The sequence below is a fragment of the Camelus ferus genome, chromosome 14 (assembly GCF_009834535.1).
Source record: "Camelus ferus isolate YT-003-E chromosome 14, BCGSAC_Cfer_1.0, whole genome shotgun sequence".
In the NCBI taxonomy this organism is placed as follows: domain Eukaryota; kingdom Metazoa; phylum Chordata; class Mammalia; order Artiodactyla; family Camelidae; genus Camelus; species Camelus ferus.
The window spans coordinates 17,227,295-17,247,510 of record NC_045709.1 but is presented as its reverse complement, the minus strand read 5'-3'; the positions used below and the strand labels follow the sequence as shown (position 1 = coordinate 17,247,510).

The following is a 20,216-nucleotide window of genomic DNA, read 5'->3' as shown; positions in this document are numbered from 1 at the left end:
CTGTACATGTTTTACATGTATTACCTTATTTAATCTTCATAACAACCCTCTGAGGTAGATGCTATTAACACCCCCAATTTACAAGTAGAAGACACTGAGATTTAAGTATTCTCCCTAAATGTCTAGTAGGTAGTAGAGGTCTCTGGCATTTAAAGTTTGCATTCTTAAATACTATGTAATACTGTTTACATGATGATGAGTTATAGGAATTTATAGAGTTCAACATAACTATTATAACCTAACCCTGCTCGTTATCTTAAGCACAGACCAAATACAAAAGGAGAAGGAATTTCTGTATATGTAGAATAAGTTCTAGTAGTCTGATGAATTACCATATCAAAGAAATTTCAGGCTACAAAGTAGCTAAGCCAATAAGCAATAGGGAGAGAGTAAAACTAACAAAAATCCAAACATTCATAACAATAACAACAAAAGACTGCAAAAAGTGTTAACTTACCAGAAGTTCTTCCTAATTGAGATGGACAATCATTATGGACTTTACATATATGAAAAAAGAAAAATACTGCTTTGTAAAAAAAAGTCTTTTCACATATCCCCCCAAAAGTCCTCTGACAACTTGAAAAGCAATGTTAAATACTAAAAATAAGTTACTTTCTGAAAACTATAGAAATAGAAAAATATTTTTGAAGCTTGTTTAATTTTACATCTTGTCCTAAGCCTGAAATGAGATTTGTGACATCCATGCACGATCTCCTATGCACAACACCCCTACTGCCTTAGGATTTAGCACTTTCAAAAGACACTACCTTAAACATTCCAAAACACCAAGGTAAATTTTCAGAAATTATTTTTCCTACATGTTTCCTACAATTATCTTTAGACTCAACATCTGTTTTCTTATCAGAAATAAAAATGATTAAAATGAGGATTCATTACTATACTATGCTTGAAAAAGATATTAATACCCCTTCAAACCGCAAACTTACACCTGTTTAGTAAATCCCGTTAGTAGTAGGCACTATTAAGATAGCCCTGATTTGTTACAACTTCCAAGTTCTTAACATGTTTGACACACTTAAAAGTCACAGTTGTTGTTAAAACGAATACAGTAACTACATTTTAAAATCTTTTCAAACGTAAGATTTTAAAAAATTATCATGCCCTCCAAGAACAATACATTTCCCAAACTGGTCTTTTAAGTACAAATTTAAAATTTCACATACTCGAAATTGTGGATTTAAGTCCACCATTTACGCAAAAAGCAGTGACAGAAAGCACCAAAATGTGTGCATTTCCGTAGCCCTAATTTTCTAATAACAAAAACTACACACAATTTTAGCTATTTGACAGACATCAATAACTCCATTCACTGAAAAATGGTTGATGTCCCTAGATGTTTTTAACAAATGTGTATGTCAATTTCTGCTTTCCATGTTTTGTCACTGTAAATAAGTTACCATTGTAATACTTACATGTTAAATGACTTCAAATGTATGGGAGATATTCGCTGCCTCTTTCAAACAACCCCACGTAGTTAAGCTTTTTGAGTTCTTCTATCCATACTTTATACTGTTTTTGTTTCCTCAAATGTTTTCAGGCTATCATATCTATATTCTTTCTGGGACCATTCCAACTTCACTACCACCAGTTACTGCTAAAATATTTGTGGTAGGGAAACCACTAAAATCGCTTTATTGGAATTTTGTACTAAAAAATGTAAATTGCCTCAGAGTCTTTGAAAGGTACTGCACACAGACTTGGGTGTACAGAGCATGCGACATCTACTTTGACAAATCAAAAAAACGCTTTCTTGAATCTTTTGAGATTTTAGCCATTTTCCAAAGTTTGTGAAGAATGACTACCGAATGAGTGAACTGCTTCTGTATTTGCATTTGGAGTGAAAAAGCATCTAGGTTTTCTGGAACACAGTAGGTTCTCAATGTGTGTGCGCATATATATATATATATATATATGCACGTGTATCACATGTCTGTGCCCGTGTTTGTGCGTGTATATGTATGTTTTTCACAGACACAAAAGGGACCTGCAGGATGCATGCCAAACTGTTAACCTTGTCTAAGAAGTAGAATGTGAAGGGCATTAGAAATAAAAAGGACTGTTACTTTTGCTTCACCTCCTTCTGTATGAATTTTAGGTCATGCTTGAAATTATTTATATGTATAATTTATATCCAGGTTTGTGTATCCCAAAAGCCAGTGCAGGCACAACAAATCATTTCCATACTGTGTACCTGGGATGATAGTCCTCACTGTGTACCTGTCACTCACATGTGATTGAGCTGTCATACTGAAATGCTCAGAAGGAACAGCTCCCACCTGTGAAAGCTATACACGTACCGATCACCACTTTTCCTCCTTCACGTCACAGCTCAGTGACATGGTTTAAGTCATGCTTCAGAGTACACGGATAGATTTTTTTACTTTCCTGCTTGCAGTTGTTCCGTTTTTATTTCATAACATATTACCTCTTAAAAGGACTCTAGCACACATGGTGCCAGGGAAGCTGCAGATGGGCTGGCTGCAACCCTGGACCTCACCAGTTACTTTATTTTTCCCTTTAATATTATATTCCAAAGGAGAAATGTTGAATCTGTAGTGGGTTCAAGTCTATGGCAATAAATATGATTCTTCTGTAGACTTCTGGCTTTTGTTGTTGTTGTTGTTGTTTTTGTTAAGATATGTTCACATTTTCTGGCTGATTTCCAGGCAGCATAGAGCTTGACTTCTTAGATTCAGTTTTCACTTCTCTATCCTGTGCCTTGTTGTGTTGCACAGTAGATTGTGTTAACTTTAAGTTGTGTAAAAGCGATGAAAACTTTACCTATGTACATTACATTCATGTTTTAAATTGGCACATGATCTTGGCCTTCCTTAGGCTTTTATCGTCAGCCAATATCCCTACTATCATTCAATAAAATAATTTACAAAGAACTCAGGATGCTGAGCACTGCTGAGTTGGGCAAGTGCCCCATCCCTACCCCCAAATTACACCAAAGTCTCTTGTCAAGGTTTCTTATTAAATGTTAAATGTAGTCAAGCAAGTGCTAAAACTGAGCCTGTCTTCAATCAAGCTATATACTATTTTTGATATATAAATTAAGCAGGAAATCAACTTTCATATAACTGCCTTAGAATCTGCATGAATTTTTCTGGGTAGCCAATATGCAACTGGCAAGGATTCAGACTTACTGATAAACTACTGAAATACTACAAGCTAGTATTACTCACCATAAATACTTACTGGGAAGACTTTGGGTATAGGAAAGAAATGCTGGATCCAGGAGTGCTGGATGCTAGTTCTAGTTCTTCCACTGAATATAGGTGTAAGCTATTTAACTTTCTTGGACCTTAATTTCCTTATTTATAAAACGTGAGATTTGAGCTGGACGTCCCATAAATCCCTTTCAGGCTAACACCTCATGTTTTAACATGTTAAATACTCTACCAATAATATATGTTTACTATTTTTTGCAGAATATAGAGTATGCCATAATAGAATCTCATTAATATTCACAGTATTCATGAGACAACAAACATGTATTTATCTTTACATGTAATATTGAGTTATGAACTGGGACAGCAACTTGCAAAGGGTCACAAACCTGTACTAGAATGAGAACAATGATTCTGATTTCTAGATTATGACTGTAGTATTTTATTCACTATACTATCTTTGTAGCTGATTTGTTACACTTAAAAGTAATGTTTTAACCGTTCTCATCCCCAGTCAGCCAACTCTAATAAACTTGAACCTACTCTGCTCAATTTCTTACTACTTAAGTCTCCACAGCATTCTCTTTCTCCTTCAATTCTATCATAATAATTATCAATGATACTTTGTTTTCTACATACATGTCTTAGGTTTCCAGGTACAGCCTATCTTTTGCATAATTTCTATTAATTTTCTATATAAATGTCAACTACATATAGAAAAATGTGTAACAATCAACTCTACATTCATCAATGTATTGCTTGGAGCTTGCACCTTTATACATATCCATTACAGCAAAGTATCAAGTGGTTGAAAAGGATGCCAGAGATTCTTTGTACTGTTTGCTACAATGGTTTTGGAACTTCCTCTCTAGCTTTTCTCACTTTCCCTTCTGGGACTCCCAAGCTCTTCATCCTTGAAATCAATGAATGAAATTGATTTACCATGTTCTCCAAATATGTTGGCTTGAATGCCTCTTCTGCATTTTTCCACTCCTGGCTTCCCTGCGCAGAATATCCAGCCTTTGCTGTGGTCTCCAAGACCAAAGACCTATCACTAACCTGTCTGACCAGACCCTCAACCAAGTCCATTTGCTCCCATCTCCCTGCACAAGCTTTCAGAATTGTCCCTAAAACCAGTAGCCACAGAGACATATCTACTGTTAATTCAACATGTAGAAGTGAGAGACCATGCTCTACTCCTTGAATCTAAGAAAGTGGGGGTGAGGGTACAATTCTAACCTCCAATCAAATCCAGCAAATAGTAGAAGTGAGAGAGGCGCTACTGATCCGATACTAGGTACTCTCATGTCACAGTCTCTCTGAGAGTCTACCTATCCCAGAGAAGAATTAAGAGAAAACTGGAGAAACCGCACAATTTCTTTATGCTTGTAAAAACTGATATGGATACAGGAGTCTGTGATTCTCAGATCTCAAAAGGCTAAAATAAACAGTATGCTTTTGTGGCCAGTTTGTTAAAATACTTAAATTCTTCAATCATTTAACATACGAGCTCCCTCCTAATTCACAGCTCAGCTCCTTCTCCAGCCCTCTACCCTCACTGACCATCAACTATCAGGTTAAGGACTGGCACCCAAAAGGACCCAAAGGTTTCTTTTCTAGCACAGTAACCAGTCTCTATTATGACCAGTTGGTGCCCATGTGACTAACCGTCCCCGCCCCCCACATCATGCCTCTTGGATATTGCCATTGGCTCCCTTTAGGGACTCCCAAGGACTAGCCTGTGCTTTTTTCTGCCTTTCCTACCCATTCCTGGGGAAACTCAAATGGGTCTTGACAAGGAACAGACCTGGCACTAGCCACCTTAGCCATCAGCCAGCCAGTCTCTGTTTCTTCATGTCCCTTCTGCCAGCGCTCACCTGGAACACAGTGGGAGATGAGATATCAGTGGTAGGGCAATGGCACTCCAGCAAACATTTGGTGCCCTTTTGGCCCCTTGACCAAAAGGCTGTGACCACTCACCATTCATTCCCCAGAGCTGCTTTCATGTGGTTACTTGTGGGAACTGCAGCTTCTCCAGGATTTTGACTGAGACAGCTAGGAAGACAGCACATGTGCCAGCTGGCTGACTGGCCTACCATATCAACAAATAAAGAACTTGAATATTATCTCTGCAAAAAGATATATGCAACCAAGCTATCTCTGCTTTTTGACTTCTTTTCTGACATATCTGAGTCTCAGCACTTATGAGGAAGACAAAGATACTTGCTGATTGTGCCAAAGTGGTGGGTTAGTAGCTGATGTGCCATCAAATTCCCAATTCTGACCACATATTCAACAGCCATCTTGCAATGACCCCTCAATTTAGAGTGCATTTCAAAGGACAACAACTTTTGAATTTATCAATTACCTTAAGAATATGGATTCTAACCAAAGACTTGCCCAAGAGTTGGAGGGGCCAGCCCAAGTTAAGGTAAGCAGGTTTAGGTAGGGGTGTGGTGATGAGTCCATACAAATGGAAATGGATTTGTGCTTATTATAGACAAACAAGTCCTTTTCAATCAAGAAAAAGAGGAGCTTGACTAAATAACATACTTTGTGACCTCACATCCCTGTTGGAGAGTACCCACTTCCAGAGTGCACTTCAAGTCCTCCAGAATACACAAAGGCAACTGAGTTCAGGAGTTCCTTATGTTTCCTTGATAAATGCTGGAGCTTTTAGTAGGGGAACAAAAACAAAAACAGAAAAACAAGGAATGCTGGCTGTACTTGGATAGGGGTAGCTTCATGCATTAACTGTACAAAAGGGCCAACCATTCCACTTATCTTTAATTTTCCTCAATTCAGAGAGGTTCCCTTGCTCCAAAGTTTTTAGTTTCTTATAATCTACATACTGGACAGCTAAAATGACCCAGCTGATCTGTCACATGATCTGAAAAACCAAGTAACAACAAAGGTCACTCTATCCTGAGAGATATTTCACCCAATCCTTTGTAACCATCTGTTCAACACTGAAACTGAAACAAATAAATCAAATAATCAAATTCTATCAATCAAGAAAGAGATGGTTAAACATAACTTATGCTTCACCAAGGTCAGGGCCACCGGAGAATGGCTCCCAAAGAGCAGAATGCAAGGGGAGAAATGGCAGAGACTACATTATTAGAGTGGCCAAGGGCACTTATCAGTAGAATAAGCCCCATCAATAAACTTTATACCTCTGCCAAACCACTGCCTGCTTAGGCTACTTCAGGCCACTATTTAACGAGCACCACAAAATGTTTGGTGGCCTTTCAACTGATTAAGATGTCCACAGATGTTTCCTTCTATTACTACTCTTACTGTTAAATATGTTCGATTCCAAACAATGCTACTCAAAAGTGCTACTGTTACTGATGCCAGACCATGAGTCGCAACCAGTCTGTGACAAGAGTACAGAAACTAAGTAACTTTTATAGGAATCTGAGAGTAATTTTTATATCTGCTGAATTTAATTATAAAATATTTGACTTACATTAAAATTTTTCTAGTAATTTACTTTTTAAAAAGTATACTTTCCTAAAGTATCAGACTGCAGTGGAATGGAAAAATTTTTTAAACTTATCTTTCACCACAAGAGTTAGAAAAACATCTATCTAAAACAAGAGTTAGAAAAACATCTATCTAAAAGCAATTATGTCATATTTCTGCTAAAATCTCCTCACTAATTCCCATTGTCTGCAAGATAGTCTTAGTTCATTAACATCATGTTTTCAGATTCTCCTTGATCTGGCCCCTTCTCTACAGTAGAGCTTCCCAATCAGCTGCTTGGCAACGCCTTAAATGGGTGATGGATAAGATTACTAACTAAATGGAGCCTGCAGCAGGTGGAGTTCCCAAGCCCCAGAACTAGAAGCCTTGGGAGGAGCAGCCCAGTCCACTTAATCCAACAAATTCTACAAACTTTGTTTTCCATATATATCATAATATGGAAAAGGTTGAGAAGTGCTGATGCCTGGAGTTAACTCCCACTACATTATACACCAAATTTTATGCTCCAACAACACTGAAAAGCCTGCTCTCCCACCCATACCCAAATTTGTATTTCCAACCCAGACCTCTCCCATGAACTCTAAAACACACTACATACTTTACATCTCCACTCAGATGTCCGGAAGGCACTTCAAACTTAACATGTCCAAAACTAAACACCTGTTTTCCTTTCCAAATGTGCTCCTCCTATAGTACATTATATCTTAGCAAACTGTAACTCCATCTTTCTCATACTCACTCGTCATTTGATCTATTCAGCAAATCCTGTCAGCTCTAGCTTCAAAGGACTCTCACTACCTCCACCTTTCCCCACCTCCCTCCACCAGTTGAGGTTACAATCATCTCTCACTTGGATTATTCCAAGAGCCATCTAATTAATCCCTACTTCCACTCCTGTCTCTCTAAAAGTGATTCTCAAGACAGCAGCCAGAATTGGCTTGTGTGACTTAAAACACAAGTCAGATCATGTCATCCCTTGCTCAAAACTCTCCAACAGCTTCCCATTTCAGGAAGAGTAGAGGCCTATATTCCTTCAATAATTTACAAGGCCCAAATTGTCTTATTTCTTCTTCCTCTTTGACTCTCTCTTCTTTGCCCTTGGCCCACTTAGCACCAGGCAAACCAACCTCCTTCTATTCCTTAACCACACCAAGCAGTCCTCATCTCATCAGGGCCTTCACTTGTAGGATCCTCTGGCTAGAATGCTCTTTTCTCACTTCTCTCTTTGCTAATTCACACTCACTTTCTTCAAGTCTCTGCTCAAATGTTACCTCATCAGTTAGGCCTTTATTGCTCATTCCAGACAAAATAGTACCCATTTCCCCAAGCCCTGCCCTCCCTGTCCCATTCATGATGCTTCAAGTTTCTTCATCGTACTTACCATATGACTACTAGATATTTGTGTATTGGTTTACAGTTTGCTTCTCTACACTGACTCCAAGAGGGCAAAGGTTTTGTCTGTTTTGCTCACTGTTCTACCTCTATTGCCTAGAACAATGCCTGGCACACAGTAGGCACTCATGAAACACTGCTGAATAAACAGATGCATGAATAAATGCATTACTGTTTCCTGCCTCTGAGTCTTTACTCAGTTGCTACTGCCTACAGGCCTTTTCCCTATACTATTTTTCCCCTTGATAAATCCCACTTTTAGACTAGGCTTAGGCATCAACTCCTCCAGAAAGCTTTCCCTGAACCTAGCCTTCCACATTTCACTGACTACCAATCTATTAAATGACTGGTGGAAAAGCAACTTCATGGCTACACATTCACACAGAAAAAATTTTACTACCCCTTCTCACTACTGGTTCATATTTCTCAACCATATTCCCCCAATCAGAAAACACCATTTCATGCCTAGAAATTACAGCTTCCACCTGCTCTTTTCCCACTGCACTGAGTACTTATACTATGTAGCTGCAGACACTGTCCCAAGAGTCAAGATACACCTGATGTACTTAGGAAGAACATAAATCATTCTGATGTGCACCAGACAAGACAATTCGGAGAGGAAACCCTATTTGTTTTCCATACTTTTCATGGTCTTATGACTGCCAAATGTTAGAAGGCTTTCTCCTGGGCCTATTCAAAGTCAGTCCCACCACGTCTCAATTCCAATTTATACCCCTCAAGTATTTCACACTATTCTTGGTCTCCAACGTGGGTTCCAACGGCATAAGTCCCACCCTGCCCACCGAGATGGAATGAATTACTCGAGACTCTGTGGAAAGTCAAGAGAGCGAGAGGAAGTCGGGAGCCAACTCCACAAGCCTCTCAAATGCTCCCACATTTATTGTGTATAATCAAAGGAAAAATCATTAACAACTGTGTGATGGAATGCAGGAATTTAGGGAAAGAGAGGATGGGATCGAGATTGTACAAGTCACAATGAGTACAAAGGCTTTATCTTTAGGCAAGTCATGGGGAGAGGGAAGCAAGATACATTCTTATAGATATGTTAAAGCAGACCACCAGACCAGCCAGTTCCCTGTTTGGGGTAAGACTAACAGCAGGTACACCCAGCATTTATAGCTGAGGGCCTGAGTCCTTGCTTGCAATGAGCAGAGTGCTATCTAAAACCTCAACTATGCAAGCAAGGCATTGTCTCTGCTTTTTAGGGCAAGGAGACAGGAGTGCAGACGTACAAGCGCCTGCTTGCAAAGCAGTTACTAAGCACATCTGTTCTTAAAGGAGACAAGAGGCTGGGGTCTCTTACAATTTGTTAACCCAATTACAGGCTCCCACACTCCAAGAACTCCAATCCTCTATTTTATAATTTGGCCAAGCCCTGACAACCTGAGATAGAGTCACAGTAAATTGTGGGAATCTTCTAAGCCTACTGGCCTCCTCCCAATCCCACCCCCCACCCCCCATCAACCTCCATAACTTTTAAGAATAATCAAGATAAAGCTCTTGATCAAGGTAGGAAAGGCAGACAGGAAGCTTCTAGTCCAATATTGTATCTTAAAATCAGTCTATCCCCCACCAAAAAATAATACAGTTTAACCACCAGTAAAGCAAGCATGCAGTATTTCAACACCATTCATGGCAATGACCGACTATCATCCTTGTATGCACCCAACCTTACTTAACCAGTTCGATTTCAGTTTCTGCCCGTCTCCCGGTTTACTGTGCTTTTGCTTTAAACTTGTTCGCTGAATTTACTGTTCCTCAGCCTAATTTCTGGTGTTTTCTGAGACTTTTAGTGAAGACCTAATATGGCTCTTTTTACTGTCTTAGCAAGATGCTCACTAAACTCAGTCCTAGAGACTGTACCATGGGCTCCATGCCTGCAGCAGATCTAACCCCAGCTCCTATAAAGGGAGAATTCATATGGTCAAACATACATCTCTTGAATGTTCCACATTATTTCCACACCATAGCAATTTATCAACACCTTGTTTTATCAAGTCTCAACGGCCAATTATTTAACCAGTTAAAAACTGATAGCGCTTTTCTTCTGATTTCTTTCTCCATTGAATGCGATCTATACTGCCTCCTGATGATCTCATTTTTCTATAAGTAAATTGTTTCTAAATACAATAATTTCTTCTATTTCCTTGAGGAAGAAATAATCTAAGAAGGGAGTCAAAAAGAATGTTGTTATTGAAAATTTAAATACTATCATTTAAAGTAATAAACAGATGAGATACTAGCAATTGTATCTTAAAATACTACAAACTGCTTCTCTGACCCTTCAATATATACCTTCTTCCCCTTTGTCTACTGAATCTTGTGACAACTCTATCATTTCCCTAACTGTACCATAAAAATAGAAAGCTGACATCCACTCAAACTGATGTTCCCATCTTGAATGACTCATTTCATAAAAGCCCAGGCTGCAATTAACTGATAGTTTTATGTAACTACAGGTAGGCTGACGATACACTATCACATGAACATTACACAGAAGGTCATGATAAAAAAAACAAGAGGAAAAACGTATCTGTGAGAACCAAAGGTGGTGGGGAAAGGCTCTCTTACTTTCATTATGCTTGACATTAGAAAATTTCTTTTAAAGAAATGGGTTTATGAGGTCTGGCCAATACATTTTTCTTTGAAACTAATCATATCAAATTTGTCAGTAAAAATGAGAATGTTAAATTGACTGGGTCATATCAACAGTCCATGTAACAAGGGTGAAAAACAGTGCCACTATTCATGACAAAAAGGCACATCATCACAAATTGTGTTAAGGTAGTCCACAGCTTTATTCCTGACTGCCTATGCTAATGAGGACTGTAAGTACCTGATTAATTTAGTAACCAGAAAAATCAAACTTTATCCTTCTAGATCTCTCCTAGCATTTCTAACTAGTATAAAAGTCAGTTGGTTTGCTTACTTCTCTGCCCATCCATAGTGTATAAAGAGGTGAAATCATCAAAAGGCAAATAAAATCACAGAATTTCAAGGCTAACACAAGAGCTATTTCAGCTGAAACACTAACATACTCATCTCATTTAATCTAACCAATAATTCTATGCTATAGATTGAGAAAGTATTCTCTTCATTTAATTATGAGGAAAATTTTCAGCAAATTAAGTGACTTGTCCACGTTGTAGTCAGAACTGCAACTTATCTTCAAATTCTGTAATTTAATTCTGCACTAAAAGTAGAGGATTCTGCTGTTCAGAACAATCCCTGAGGTATCTCAAAGGTATAGTCTGAAACACAGAACTCGGTCACACTATGAACATCTCATGTCAGGCAACCCTTTATACACTTAATGAGAAACACGTTCCATTTTCTGAAAGTTTTGAATTAAATTAAAAATTAAGAACCACTGATCCAGTCAAATGCCCTCATTGTACACATGAAGGACCTGCAGAATAGAGAAGTGCCTCTCAACTAGCTAGTGTTAACAGCTGTGTACTAGTTTACTAGGGCTGTGACAAAGCACAGATGGGGTGGCTTAAACAACAGACGTTTATTTTCTCATAATTTCAGAGGTTAAAAGTCTGAGATCAAGGTGTCCAAGGGGTTGGTTTCTTCTAAGGCCTCTCTCCTTGGCTGGTAGATGGCCCTCTTCCTCCAGTGTCTTCACAGATCTTCCCTTAGTGTATGTTATTAATATTCTTCTCATGTGCAAAATACATTTACCACATTCCAGAAGCCCCCAACATCTTAACTCATTCTAGCATCACCTCTAAGTCCCAAATCTCATCTAAGTATCATTTAAACCAGGTATGTAGACTTGACATATGATTCATCCTGAGGCAAAATTCCTCTCCAGCTGTGAACCTGCCATTCTAGACAACTCATTGCTTTCAAAAATAACAGTGGGACAGGCATAGGATAGACATTCCCATTCCAAAAGGGAAAAATCAGAAAGGGATGATGGGTCCCAAGCAAATCTAAAACCAAGTAAGGCTAAGTTCATTAGATTTTAAGGCTGAAGAATAATCTTTAATTATAAATAAAGACTAATCTTTGGCTGCACACTGTTCTGCAGGCCTACTGGGCTGGAGGCCTTGCCTTCCAGGCCCACCAAAGTGGTAGCCCCACCCCCTTGGGGCTCTGATCCCATGGTGGCAATGGTAGCTCTGCCAATCTCTGAACTGCTTTCAAGATCATTCTACTCTTTTCATGAAGGACAACACACACTCACAGCTAGATCACCACAGATAGCTCTACTGATTTGTCTTGTAGAAATCTGACAGCCTCCCTTCATTTCATCCTGTCTCTGTCCCATTCAGTCCAAGCTGGCAATGTTTCTGCTGGCATAACCCCATCTCTGGTCCTGCAGAGATAGCTTAATGGACCACTAAGTCACATGCCCATATTCCCTTTAGCAGATGGTTGTCTAGCAACAACCGTGATGTTGTTTCCAGAACACACTTCCTAATTTTTCACAATATGCATAGGCAGAGAATTTTCCAAATCTTCAAGTTTTTGGTTCCATTTTGCTTAACAATTTTTCCTTCAATTTATCTGTCCTCTTGCATTTTACCATAAGCAGCAAGGAGAAACCAGGCTATGCCTTTCATACTTTGCTTAGAAATCTCAGTTAAATGTCCAAGTTCATCACTTACCAATTCTATTTTCCACAAACACCTGGAAGAAAATTTAGTCAAGCTTTTTGCCTGTTTATAACAAGATCATCTTTCCTTCAGTTCCCAGTAACGTGTTCCTCATTTCCATCTGAGACCTTACCAGAAGCACCCTTTTAATATTTCTACCAACACTCTGTTGATGATCACATTTCTATCCCTAAGATGACAGAAGCCTTCTCAACAGCTCTTTTCTTCCAGAGCCTTCACCAGAATCACCTTTAACATCCATATCTCTACATACAATCTCTGAAGGCAACCTTGGCTTTTTCTAATGTAAAGCTCAAAACTCTTCCAGCCTCTACCATACTCAGTTCTAAAGCCACTTCAACATTTTTAGGTATTTTGTTAGAGCAGCATCTTGTTCCCCAATACCAAAAATCTGCGTTAGTTTTTCAAAGCTACAAGATACCACAGTCTGGGTGGCTTAAACAACAGAAATTAACTTTCTCACAATTCTGGAGAAGTCCAAGATCAAGGTGTCAGCAGGGTAGGTTTCTTCAAAAGCTTCTCTCCTTGCTTGTAGATGGCTGTCTTCCTCCAATGTCATCACAAGGTCTTCCCGTTTGGTGTGTCTGCATTCTAATCTCTTCTTCTTATAAGAACACCAATCACTGAATTAGGGCCCAATCATATGACCTCATTTTACCTTAATTACCTCTTTAAAGGCCCTATATCCAAAAAATAGTCATATCTTAAGTACTGAGGATTAGGACTTCAACACACGAAATTTTAAGGGGACAAAATTCAGCCTATAACAAGCTGAAACTAGTCATATTCGCTTACTGTATGAATATTGAATAATATTCTTTCTCAGTCATTGTGCTGACCATAAAACCGGTACCTCTGACATATGGTGCTTAAAAATAAAGAGGGGGGGAATAATCATACACAAATTAATAAAGTACACAAGAGCATATAACGTATTTTGGACCTCAGCAAACCTATGTCCAAAAAGGTCTCCTCGAAGAGCTCAAATCTGAAGGATGAGTATAGAAGGGGTGTGTGCACACAACTTTGCAAAGAAGAAGGAAAAGAACAGCACACTCAAGGAAATGAAAGGTGACCTGAAGGGCTGGAATACAGAAAGTAAGAAGAGTAATAAAACATAAGGTTGGATAGGAAGGTGGGGGCCACACCAACTGGAGTCTTAAATATCACAATGATTTTTGGGCTTTTTCCTAACAGCAATGGGAAGTACCTGAAAGCTTTAATACATGATCATATTTTCATTTTACAAAGATCACTCTGGCAAGGTGAGGGCACTGCAGGCTTCTCATTTGCTGGTAATGTTCTACTTCTTGAACAGGATTCTGGTTACATGAGTATGTTCACTTTGTGAAAATTTGTCAAGCCCTACACTTACAATTTAAGCACTTTCTATGTGTATATCATACTTCAGTCTCGTTAGATTGTGGAGAGAAAGAGCTAGAACAGATTAAGTACTAACGTGGGGACTCCCGTCTCAGTAAGAGGTGATAATTCAAATGAGAAAGATGGCAGTATAAAATGGAGACATTCAAGAGATAATTAAATGGTAAAATCTAAAGACCTCAGTTGATGGATTGAATATGAAAGGGGAAAGGAGGCATCAAAGAAGACTCTCAAGTTTCTGGCTTGCAAAAACAGATGGACGGTAGATCCATTCATTATGCAAGAAAATCCTGGAGATCCAGAGATGAAAGGAAAAAAATCACAGATTCAGTTTTTCAGGCTTAAAAGCAGAAATGTCAGGTAGGCAGTTAAGTCTACAGGCTGGAGCTCAGAGGACAGTTTTAAGAAAATACATTTGGAGATCAATATTGTTAATAAAAGCAATGGGTATAAGATCCCTCAGCCAATATTTAATGAGCTCCTACAGTACTATAGGCACTAGTTTAGGTTCCAGGAATACAGCTATAGTCAAAATAAACAAGTTCTTATGGAACTTATATTCTAGTTCAAAAGACCCCCAACAAACAAGTATCAAATAAATAACTTCAACTACTAGTAAGTACTATGATGAAAATAAAACAGGACAATGTAGTAGAGTGACAGGAGTGGGACAACTTTGCTTTAGATAAGAATCATCAGGGAAGGCGTCTCTGTGGAGGTGACATTTAGGGTGAGACTTAAATGTTGAGAACATGGTAGGCATAGGAAGGGTGGGGGGAAAAAAGCATTCCAAGAAGAAAAAAGATCTAGTGCTTAAAGCAAGATGGATCTTAGTATATTTAAAGAACAGACCAAAAGATCAGTACAGATGAAATGTAGTAAATGAGGAGAAGAGTAGTACAAGGCAGCGTCAAGGAAGAAGCCAAGGGCCAGAGCATGCAGAATTTAAGCAGGGAGTGAATCATGTAATTTATATTAGAACAATTTTTTTTTAAATTACAGATTACTTTAGTTTCTCTGTGGATAAAATTATAGAGTGGTAAAGATAAAAATGAGGAGACTACTATGCCTACTTGAGAAATGATGAAATCTCACAGAGAAAGCTAAGATTAAGAATATAAGATGGTCTAGGACTAAAACTTAACTCTAAAAAGCAAAGACCAAGAAGAAGAAAAGGTAGCAAAGGAGATAGAAAAGTATAGAAATATGAACAAAAAAATCATGATTTCAAGGCAAAATATTTTAAGGGAAAAAAAAAAGGATGAAGAGTCAAATGCTTGCTGAGTAGTCACATCAAAATGAGACCTGAAAAATGCTCATCAATTCAGAGGAATTCTAGAGACCTTAAAATCTATTTAGTAGAATCACAGTGGCAGAAGCTAAAATGGGGTGGGTTGAATAATAACAGTGAGAGTTGAGGGAAAAAAAGACAATGGGTGTAGACAATTCTGTAGAGAAGTTCGGTGTCAAGAAAGGGGAACTTTAAGAGATGAGAGCATTGACCCTTTAAATGTGGACAAACTAAGGAAAAAAAGGCAAGATTGAAGTTATAAAGAGAAGAAATAAATGACAACATATAAAGATGCGTGAGAAGGTAAGAGATGCAATTCAGAGTATAAGCAAAGGCGTTTACCTTAGAACAGAGGAGGGCTACTCTCTCTATTGAAATATAAGGGAGAGAAGTGAGGATGGATACAAATGAAAGCAGAAAGCAGATTTCCCAACCCTTATAATAAACTCTCTCCATTAAAATCATGCTATGGACATTTAGAAAGGTATCCTACGCAGGACCACAAACTAACTAAAGAAAAGTTATACTGAGATTACTTAGCCCGAAGAAGGCAAATAATAACTCCAAATACATTCGTTTTCAAATAAAGGGTAATTATACGAAAATATGCATCAGTACCAGCTACTCTTAACTGCTGAATGAAAATAAAGGTGTTCAAACTGAAAAGAGATCAAAGCACTTGATTTTTTTAAAAGTTACATTTAGGATCACAGTTCTTTGCAAGAAGGTCCTGAAAAATGATCATGAGCTTTTTGTTGGACCACTTTAAGATTAGGATAAATCCCTCAGTTATTTTTCTCAGACTGTCTGAGAATTCTCCTGCAAAGTGTTACAGCAAAAAACAAGAAAATAATCTCTAACCAATCCTAAAAGAAATAGAAAATCCAAAGTCTCAGGTTGCTCTACTTATCTGTATTCCATTATTTACCTTATTGATCATAAATCAGAAATCCGAAGACTACTGGTGAGGTTGAAAATCTGAAACAAAAGGCTCTGGTGGTGTTAGATATACCAAGTTAAATGGATGAACCTTCCTTTCTGCCTGGACACTCTCTCCCCTAGAAAGTATCAAACACAACTAGTTCACATGCCATATCTCCATGTTTCCTAAATTACAAACTGCCCTATAAAGTTGCTCTATTTAGATGAATGGATTTACCTATATTCAAAATGAAATGCTTAAACCACATCTTTGCCAGTGTAACATTATACAACATTCCAATAATCTCAATCACTTAACTGTTTTCCAGTTTCCTGAACCAAAAACTATCTTAATCTATTTCATAAAGCCATGTTATTTCTTCTTTCATGAAGTCTTTCTCTTTCTAACAAAAATACTCCCTCTGATTTCGCATTTAGAAATAAAGAAAAAAACAAACTGTTCTCAAGGAATTAAGAAAAACCAAACAAGATCCAGTTTTTTTTAAGTTAACTAAAACAAAAAAAGCAAATACTCAACAGCAAGAATTCTTCATTCTGTACTTAAAGGTTTTCCTTGCAGAATCTAATTAATTCAATATAGCAAACTTAAGTAAATGGCTCCTTTATTGTTCTTTAATTTTAGAAAATTAAACAATATAAAGCAAAAAGGATGCTAATTATTGCAATTCTTCAGAAATCCAGAAAACTGATATAATTTCCATGACAGCTGCTGCTAGCACACTTAGAACTGAAAAGCAGAAGAAAAATACACTAAAACCATTTACAAATAGTATTGATCTATTTAGGAAATACTGCCTCCAATAATCAGAAAAACAGCTTATGTAATTTAACAATCCATTTATTGAATACTACACATTCCAAATGCTAATTAAAACCAGGAAATATTAAAATAAAATTTAAACATTAAGGCACAACAGCATATGTAAAAATTCAATTGAAAAGATGTTGCTGAAATGATTATCAATTATATCAATGTATATTTGGTAGAAAACATGTAAACACAGCTTTCAATCTTTACTTAAAACTAGTATTCTAAGTAAATGGCCACTTACAGATTTTTTCACTCAACTTCATTGTTAAGTCAACAATACCTCTAAAACCTCTAAATTCAAAGGTACCATAAAGATGCACTCAACTCTCCCTGGGAATTTCTGTCCTACCTTGAAAAAAAACAACCCTAAATTAATAACAACTTAAACAAAGACAACTATGCAGTTTAAAAGATAAAATGAGATATAGTGAGAAACACGTGTGAATGAGATTTGAATCCCAGTTACATCCCTCCCTAGAGAAATTATATTGGATAAATTGCTTAAACTCTTTAAGTTTTCATTTTCTCTTTAAAAAGCCCTTGTAGGAATGTTATTTTAAAAAATTAAAGACTGTAACAATCACATTTAGAATACAGCCTGGCACTGACAGGCATTAACTAAATGGCAGCTACTAAAACAAGTATTAAATTAAGGCTTGCTGGTATTCCTACTCCTCATTGTAGCAGCATTGTAGAATACGAAGAAATCACCTATAGAAGTTGAACTCAAAATAGCTATCAGCTTTCCTTCAAAATCATTCAGTTCTTTAAAAAGGGCACATTGAAGAATCATGACAGAACAGTGAATTTCCAACTATTATTTATCAACTGGTATATTCAGCATGAAGCTTGAGTAGTGTAAAAGATTTCTTTCTCAAATATGTACAAGTACTATGCCATGTTTAGGGGATTCCTAAGCCATGAGTAATGCTGGTAGATATTTATAAATCTTTCCAAGTATTTTCGCATGAAAATTCTACAGAAACACAGGGTCAGGATACTAACTGCAAAGTTGTGATCTTTAGTTTAACATGATTAAATAAGGTTTATAAGAAACAATGAGTTCAGTGAACACAGGAGGAAAAAAAAATTACCTCCACATTTGTCAATAACTTACCATCCCATCATCTTCAGTTAAAATGTTATGAAGTTAATGCGAGGACAGCTGAGCAGAAAATGGACAGAAGAAAAAGAAAATATGTACAGGAAGAAACTATGAAAGAAGCAAGAAAGAAACACGATTTCTAATACTATTAAGAAAGAAAACAAAAAAAAAAAAAGAATAAAGGAAGAGAATGAACTCACAATCCCTTCACAAATCAAATTTTCTTTCATTTTGATATCTTTAAAAAAAACTCTGAAGAGTCCAGAAGCACAAATGAAGAGACAGCAACAAACCTCTATGACTGTAATTACTAGTTGTAGAGTAAAACTTCAGTTTTATATGTCCTAAGAATTTAATTAAAACTGCAAAATAAAAAAATTATCCAAATAAAGTGTATTTTAATGGACTGTACTAAATTTGAACATAATTTTAACCATAAATGAACAAATTCTTCTTACTTTTTCCCTTAGTTACCAATAAAACTAAGAGGCAAAAAGTCCAACAGGCCATCTCAAAATCTCTCAATCATCCTATTAATTTACAAAAAGAAATTCAATTAAAAGAAACAACATGGAAATATTAACAACTAGACAATACTTCCCAATGGAGTCTTCAGTCATTCACTGAAGTAGGTACAATGAATGCTGCTAACGTGATTGTGTCTAGTTCTAAGATCAGGGTTGAAAGTATGGCTGTCTCCCTGCTAGATTTAAAATAATCTACTTTACTCACATTTAAGTTTAATACAGTCTATTAAAGTTAATGGATTCTGTACTGGTAAGTGTATTATAAAATGTAGTAACTGCGATTTTCAAACCTGGAATGTGACAGGGTTATCATTAGGAGAACAAAATTTGTTAGGAGGCAAGGGAAGAAAGAGAGATTATTTCTAATCTAAATAACTAAAATAAACTTCTATTAAAGGTACCAGAAAGTCAAAACTCTCCTAAAGACACAGTCCTAGCTTCAAGGATAACAACTCTCTATTTACTCTTTTGAGGATCTCTTTTCAAAGAGTATTTCTGTGCTACTCTTTTCCCTTGTTTCTGTACATAATCTGACTGCAACAGTGTATTAAGAATTTCCATACTGAGACATATTCAAAATTGAGCTTACACAGATGTATATTCTATTACAAAAATTACACCATTCAGTGCAGACTAAATAAAGATACTGATTATAAAGTATAACCATTCTATTACAAGTTTTGTGATTTTAGTTGCAAAAATCTTAATTTTAAAGTTTTCAAGGTTTACTCTGAAATATACACAACATGCAAAAGTGAAATTTTTTTAGACTTAAAATCCAGGCAATTTGAATCAAATGAACTGAATTAATTTAAGTGCTGCTTAACAAAGTTAAAAAAAAAAAAAAAAGGAATAAAAGACACACAAGACAATCACTAATTACTCTTCTTTTCAGAATCTACTTCAACAAATTTACTACTACTTCTTGCCATCCAAAGGATATTTAAGGAGAAAATCTGGTACATACAGGGAGAACAATTGTTTCAACGGTACCTTAGTTTAAAAAATAAAATAAAAATTGCTATGCCAATCTTATTTAATTATAAAGAGAAAGAAAACCATCACTAAAGAGGATATCCACTAATCCCTTAATATCTCCTTTCATAAAAATTATGGCTAACAATTTTACCAAGAAAAAAATTTTATTTATAAATTACAATCTACAAAACCTAACTCTAAAAACCACTAAGTCAGTCTGCTGTTCTGCTGCCACCAAATGTTTATTCTCAATTTTCACTGTAACAAAACTAAGTAGTACTTTGTTATGATTCTAGACTAAGAAGCGTTACTCTATTTATATGGGTTATAGATGTTAAAAACAAAACATACACACACAAACACTTCAGCCCTGATAACTGAAATCTCAGTTATTGTATTCATGTTATAATACTACATAAAACTTCAATAAAGGCTAGTAAACCTATCTGGTCAAG

The 20,216-nt window shown here is 36.7% G+C and overlaps 1 protein-coding gene across 1 annotated transcript in view; it reads right to left on the bottom strand.

The window, feature by feature from the left end:
- N4BP2L2 (NEDD4 binding protein 2 like 2) overlaps positions 1-20,216 on the bottom strand; it is a 64,586-nt gene that overhangs the window by 25,523 nt on the left and 18,847 nt on the right.